Raw genomic sequence first — 7,640 nt, forward strand, 5'->3', positions numbered from 1 at the left:
AAGAGAAGCACAGTAACAGTACTCATCATTTACATCCTAAAGCCTTCCTCATTTGGTTTTCCTCTGCTTGTATTTAGGTTAGTATTTTTCAGTCTTTGACTCTGCTGCCTCTGTAAAAAGTGTGTGTCAATAATAGGTTCCTTGGCAGAATAAGTAGCTAGCAACCAGTACAGGTTAATATTTCAGTCTTGTTCTCGATATGCTTATTCTCAGGTTTATATTCCTTCTTTCTGGAGAAAGACAATCAGGATTCATTTTGAGGCTGAGTACTTCTTTGAGGCTGAAGGAAATGTAATTTCCTATTCAAAAGTGCTATTGGTACTTGACAGATAATAAGTAAAATCTTATAAAGCCACATGATGTAAATTACTTTCTAAAGATTACTCAGCCTCCTACTGTGGCAGGAGGAGGGCAAGAGGGATGCCAAATGGAGGCAAATGTGCCTGAGAGCTTATTAATGCTGTTCTTTGGAAAGAGAATGTGTCAGTCTTCAATACTTGTGGAAGGGATTTTGGGAAGGAACAAGAATAATTTCTTGTATCTTGGTTTTCTGGGGATGGGTTGTGATACAGAGCTTCCTAAACTGTGCTAGGGCTGAAAGGTGGGTGATTGTTTCAGTGTGATCCCTCACCCGAGCAGTGAGGACGTCTAAAGGCAGAGTGTCTCACTTAAGGCAGGTCACAGGTCTTTGGTGTTCGCCCTGGCTTTGGGACATCAGCTAATTGTTCTCACAGCAGCTACTGCTCTAAGGTGGAGTGTGGGCACTGCAACAGTTATCTCCAGCGTGACTCATTACATCAAGTAGCTGGAGGTAAGGTGAGCCACTTTCTGATACAAGTGTCTCAAGTGTTTCCTCCCGTCTTCTCATGCTGTGGCAAACAGTCGAAATGCGTATGTTGGTGCCTGCAACGGAATATACACACACATTCCAGTAGTTACACATAGTGCCTGAAGATAGACACTAAGATGTTCAAAGACATTACACCCCCAGATCTCCTTTGAAATCAAAGGAACTGCTTAAATACATGTCAGGATGTGATGGAGGTTCATATTCCTGCGCATGAGGGGTTTTCTCAAATCTCAAGGTGCAAATCCACAGCCAAAGACATCCCTGGCTAGCTGAGCCAATACCTCAGCTTCTCTAGTTTGTGAGCTCTTAATGTCTATTCCTTCTTCAAGAAGAGTGAAGCAGCTTGCAATGCAGGTGGTCAGTTTGCCTCCCAAATAGATAATATGGATAGGATGAGATTAAGTATTTCAATAATAGGACAGGAAGAAAAAAAATCACTTGACTAAGAAATTGCAAGGCAAGTATACAGTTAGGGTTGTCACATAACTTAGCTACCCCACTCCAGTGTTAAAGCTGTTGTTAATTCTTTCTTCTGTGACACGGTTCAGTTTAAGTGAATGAACCCCCACTGTATGAACTTTAAGCTCACCCTGCAGCAAGAAAATGATGACATGAAACCAGAAGCCAAGCTCCAAGCATTTGTCAGGTATTGAAATAAAGCACATTATTTTTAGAGTTGGCTTTTTTTTTTCCCAGGATAATGTGATGGCGTTAGTGCAAGCTGTAATTGCTGCTTAATAATCACTGCAGCGGCTGAACAGCACTGTTCAGCATATTTTGTAACAACCATAGTAACCATATTAACAGGCTGACATGCTGCTTTTGAAGGCATTATTTTTGTTCCATGAAATTAGCTAACTCCCTCCTACACGTGTTTTATCAAATGATAAAAGTCTCCAAATTTCTAACATGCACATGAATCATTATTTTATGATCCTATGCTCTAAGGAGAACCTCTCCTTCCCTGGAAAAGAAACAGTCCAAAAATCCCCCTGTCTCTGATGTTAATGGGAACTTTATTAGACTGTAACCCACAGCAGTTCACTAGTCAGATCAGTGACAGAAATGTTCTTCTCTGAGCTCTTGCCTGTCATCAACACAAGACAAATTCTATCTTAAAGATAAGAGCTTATTCACTTGGGAAGAAGAAACAAATGCTGTACTTTACTTTTAAACAAAAGACCATTTTGAATTTCTGTTGGCTTTTGGAAAGTGCTTTGAGGACACAGAATGCTTCTGGGCTGTTTATGAGCCAATTTCTTATTTTTTGGCCATTCACACTCACATTTATCTCTCTGCAAACCCTGCCTCTTCCATTTCTACTGCCTTATATTTCTAATGAATAGTATTATGTTTGAATAATTTTCCCCCCATCAATTCCTCTCTGTTCCATTTACAGATGACCTGTTTGACACATGAAAAAATTACTTTTTCCGATTGTGCTTCTTTTTTGTTTCATAACAAGTCTCTCTGTCCCAGGAAAAGTGCTTTCACCCACAGTTAGAGTTTCTGAGTTTAATGAGAGGGGAAAATAAGCTATTTCAAACATTTAATGAAGTTTTTTACAGTTAATTTTTGCTAGAAACTGATGATAAACACAATACCTGTAACTAAAAGTATCTGTTTGTCTTTCCTGAAAAACTTCTATTTGCAATCCCTATATACATCAATAATTGCCCCATTTTTAGCTATATTTTTGTGCATAAACTACTATATATGCTTAATTTTCTTTTATCTGTTTTTATGTATATCTGTGTTTAACTGTCCATGGTTTCCACCTAAACAAGTTTCTTTATACATGAAAACATATCTACTAATGTTAACCTTAGGAATATATTTATATGCTTGTAGGACCAAATACAGATCTGGTAGTTTCATGAAGCTTTAAAAGAGAGACATTATTTTTGCCATTCATGTGACTAGATCTATTGAAACTAAAATGTTTAAGTGAAAAATGAGAAGTAAAAAATTAGGAAAAGAAAAAAAACCCCACCACCCTTGACCAGAGATTTTAAGAGTGACCCTTTGTTACATTTTATTCTGCTAGAAGAGGAAATATGTCTAGATTATTGTACAGAACTGCTATGTAAGCAAGGCAACTTTTTCACCAAACTGGACTTTACCCAGGGAATATTTATAATGTTCATCCTGCAAAGCCTGAGACAGCAGACTAACAAAGTACAGTTGTAACCTTCAATAAACAGATTTGCAGTTATGATATTATCAGTATGACTATCATCATCTCAGTAGAGAGTCAATGTTTGTCAAATTTTAGATTTAGGTTAACGATGCAGTATAACAAACCCCCAACTGTTTAATGGATAATTTGCGTATGTGCAAAGTTCTCAGCCTCCAGTTATGCCCAAGACCATTTTCTGAACATAAAAATACTGAACTTTAAGGAAATAATGTGTAAAGCAGTGTCAGGTATAAAAAGGTTGAAAATGCTGACATGTTGCTTCACCAAAATTATTACTTTGAAGGGTGTGTTGGCAAAAGGCATTCAAAACCATTTAAAGTGTTGCTGAAGAAGCTGCTGTCTGGTATTTTCATCTTAAATTGCTTTGGAGTGAGTAGGTTCCTCTAGCCCTTGTTTCCTCTCCCCTCTTCCTCCTGTCTGTTTTTCTTTAAAGATGACCTAATAGGAACACCACTAACATAAAATATATTGTTACTGTTTGAATGACAAATGCTTTTCTGAAAAAAACACGTGTGGGGAATTCTGAGTGAGTGGATGAAAAAGTACTACATCATGCAAATGAAAAATGAGACAAAGAGAATTATGCAAGTGGCAAGGAAACTGAAAATTTGAAATGATTAAACCTCATCCTTTATTTTTAGTTTTCCTCCATGCTTTAGCACATGGTCACATAGCTTGGTATTATGTTTTAAAATATATACAGTCCTTTCTGCCAAAACAATATGCACAAAACCAACAGAATAAACCGCAGAATCCATCTTTTGATTTTCTGTAATCAAATTTTTGGAAGATTGTGTATTCTGTTTTTTTAACTCACTCCTATCTGGAAAATGACATGTACTCTTTTCCACCTCCTTTATTGTTCCTACAACGGCTTTTTCTTGTGCAATTCCCATGCAGTTTAGGTTTGTTTTCTAAAATAATACACATGGACTTCATTGATATATCGGATTCATTTTCAGCTGGGTATTGTTACGTGAGTCACTCCAAAATGAGATGCTCTTTCTGAAGCTACCATTCAGGACCTGGCACAGCACCTTTTTCTTCAGATTAGTCCCTTGTAAAGGCCCTTCTGGCTTGAGTGGGATATAAAGCACATACCCTGCTTTTGGCTGTGATAGAGTTAATTTCCGTCTTAGTAACTGTTACAGCGCTGTGGTTTGGATTCAGTATGAGAGTAATGTCGATAGCACACTGATGGTTTAGGTGTTGCTGAGCACTGCTTACTCTGAGCCAAGGACTTTTCAGTTTCCCATGCTCTGCCAGGGAGCAGGTGCACGAGGAGCTGGGAGGAAGCACAGCCAGGGCAGCTGACCCGAACCGGCCAAAGGGATATTCCACAGCATGTAACGCGCTGTTAAGGAGCCCGGGAGCCGCTGTCGGTGAGGCGCAGCTCAGGCTTCCAGGGGCTCCGCCTCTCCCGGGAAAGGCTCGGGAAGAGCTGGCGGGTCGGGCAGCCAGCCCCCTCTCCTGGGCAGCCCGGCTTGCTGCACCTCCTGCTCCCGCCAGCGCATCCCAGGAGGCAGAGATGGATTTCGGCGGTGTCGGCGCTGCTCCGGAACATCCTCTCCGTACGCGGAGACACCGCTGTGTTCGTGGTACGAAGCGACCGTGACAGGCATCAACCTGTGGCCCAGCACAGAGATAAACACTGACTTACAAGAAAAAGCGGCCTCTCCCATCAAGCAAAAAGATATCCTGGAAAGGATGGAAGTCAGAGATTCATTTATGCAGAAGCTGGATGCTGGAGGTGAGATGACTTACGTAAGAACAGCACGCGCTGACAAAAGGCCTTCAGATGTGTGAAAATGTCAGCGTTTGTTTGGTTGTCGTCCCAGATGAAACACTGCGCTATTCTTGTTCTTAGAGTTCAGTCTAGCAACCCCAAAACATTGAGCTATAAAGAGAAAGAAAAAAGAAATCTATGAAAATTTAAAAAATACTGTCTGACCCACAACAACTGTATTCGAGTTACCTCTTGTAGATGCTTTAAAAAAGAACAGGAAATATTATTTCCAGGTTTTTGTCCAGGAGTGTTTCCAGGAAATAACACACTGCAAGGGAAACCCCTAGTGTTACGCAGCCATCTTTTTATTAGAGGAGGTGTTTTCATCATTTGTGTCACAGTGGACTGCAATTTTCAGAAAACAGGGCTGTATGGAATAGGTCAAATTCACATGCATTACAGACATTAAAGGATTCTTAAGTTAGTGAAAACATATTGCATTTCACAGTAATTTGTACCCATGTCGATTAATTTGGATAAAGAAATTAACTAAACAGTCATTGAGAGCATAATCTTCACTTAGGTATTAGAGAAAGATGATTCATATGTAAGTGTAGAGACCACATTTTATTCCCTTTTATTTTGTGGTTACATTCCACTGTAATTTATTTGCAGTAAACAGTCCTGCAATTTTAAAATCATACAGATTCTTATAGAGATGTATTTTGTATAATCTTGTACAAATGATGCAATTGAGAGAATGCTATTCATATAGGCAATATATTGATAAGAGAATGCAAGTTAAAAAGGTAACAAGACTGTCAACTTCAAAAATCTAACCTTAGCTTTAGAAAATTATGCTTTTCTATACCTTAAGAAGATGCTGACATTAATTTGCATTTTTGACTAAGAAGTCTTAAACCTGAGGAATTAAATTCCTAGAAGAAACTACTTTGACATTAAGGAGACTGTAAAGATAAAGCACTGACAGCTTGAGATTCTTTATGATAACGCTAATTATTTCAGTTGCAAAGTCATGTGCTTGGTAGAGCTACTTGAAAAGGAAGAGAGGCTGCTCTTCTATGCTGTATTGAACTCTGCTCCATACTACAGAAATGGGGAAGGAAATGCTTGGTTTTTTCAGCCTGTAATGGAAACATAGAACTGTCCTTGTTACAGTGGGAAATTCCATCTGTTAGGTAAAGGTCATAGAGCAGTGTAGGCAGCTGTGGGCTGCAATCTTTGTCATTGACTGTGGGAGCTGGATATGATTTTTGAGGTATGTTTTGACTGGTAGTTCATTTAGGAAACACAGCTAATTCCCTTTCCAGCACACAGGAGAAACCATTGAATCATCTCATGGTGTTGAGCCCACAAAACTACATCTCTTTTGGGGGGACAGGTTTTGATTTTGAACTTGATTGGAGTTGTTGCCAGGGTTGTGGCTTCATTCACAGCAGCCTCTTTTGCTCAGGAACACCTCACCAAACATCTCTTGAAACCCTCCTGCCTTGGGCAGTGTTACATGCTGCCACACACCTATAGGCCAGTGAGGATGTGATGGGCGCGGCACTCACAAAACAAGAGCTGATGGAAAAGATCTCGTCATCCTGAGTTCAGTGACTTCTTTCCTCTTGTTTACATTAGGATCATGCTGCAATTATGCATTTCCCAAGTGTGTTCACAGTTACTTCCTCGCTGGGAATGACTGTCTTGTTCTCTTTCAGAGATAGCCCTTGAGGGGAAGAAATGTGCAGGCGATTAATGGGTGGTTATTCAGCTCAAAGCTGGCACCTGCCGCTGCACAGTGGCTTTGACAACTTACACCTTTCCCACACCGTGCAGCAGCTCTGCCAAAAGCTGGGGTCTGACCACGTGTGGCAGCAGATGTTGCCTGTAAGAGTGTTGGGCACCTGGGTGCATTACTACCAAGCCTACAGTGTTCTGCAGATGCATTGGCTGGTGAAGAGGTGCAGAGGGTCCATCCATCCTCGGCTCATTTCAGGTCTTGGGAAGCTTTGGAAAACGTCCTCACCTCTGTTTTTTTAATCACTGTGTTGGCAGAAAACATTCCTAGGACCTTCTTCAAAGATACAGCATTTGAAAACCCCTATGCTGAGCTCCTTAAAATGCAGGCAAAGTTAACTTGTGTTTGAAGGTGGTAGCTAGATTTCAGGAGGGCTGGAACAGAGACTCTCAAGGGTGGATTTTTCTTGAACAATAATTCAACAAGTGAAGAATTTGTTGAAGAAAAGAATACTTAGCTTACTCTTGTACCAAATAAAACAATAAATTTGAAAGTTACGTATGAAGACTGAAAAGTTAATAGGCCACAATTTATGCAGCTCTGGGACAGAGACTGAGAGGCAGGGGAAGAAAGGCAGTTCAAGGTGATTAATTCAAAAAGGGGTTTAGACAAATGAATAGACTACAGCTCCATATACACATAGTAAATGTGATACTTAGATCCTGTCTTTTATTCCCTCTCATGCAGAAGTTGCATTCAGCTGTAATTAATTTTTAAGTATCTTTAAGTGTCTTACTGATTTTTATAGCAAGAATACGTAAAGGTCCATGAATGGACAACTGCAGAAATGTGCATGCACTTCCTCTGCTAAATGCTTTCACAAATTTCCATAGATGTGTTCCCATCAGGTGGTGGTAAAGAGCTCAAATCTGCAGCCAGCAGCAGTAGACCATGTTCTGAGCACCAGGTTACAGCCTTCAAAGAGATCTCAGCTTCCAAAGGAGAAATTCTCAGACAAAGTTTGTTTTAAAAGTATTATCTGCCTGACTCTCTATGTAGAAGAACTAGAGCAGATTTATTTTTTTCCCAGCCCTTGGGATCTAAGCCTACATGATTT

At 40.0% G+C, this 7,640-nt stretch overlaps 1 long non-coding RNA gene across 1 annotated transcript in view; it reads left to right on the forward strand.

Moving 5' to 3' along the window:
• The first annotated feature begins 3,748 nt into the window (after positions 1 to 3,748).
• Positions 3,749 to 7,640, forward strand: part of LOC108446797 — a 38,067-nt gene continuing 34,175 nt past the window's right edge. The window contains exon 1 of the long non-coding RNA XR_001862099.1: positions 3,749 to 4,800. This is a non-coding gene — a long non-coding RNA (uncharacterized LOC108446797). The remainder of the gene's footprint in view (positions 4,801 to 7,640) is intronic.

This window comes from Corvus brachyrhynchos, unplaced genomic scaffold, assembly GCF_000691975.1.
Source record: "Corvus brachyrhynchos isolate BGI_N302 unplaced genomic scaffold, ASM69197v1 scaffold94, whole genome shotgun sequence".
Taxonomy (NCBI): Eukaryota; Metazoa; Chordata; class Aves; order Passeriformes; family Corvidae; genus Corvus; species Corvus brachyrhynchos.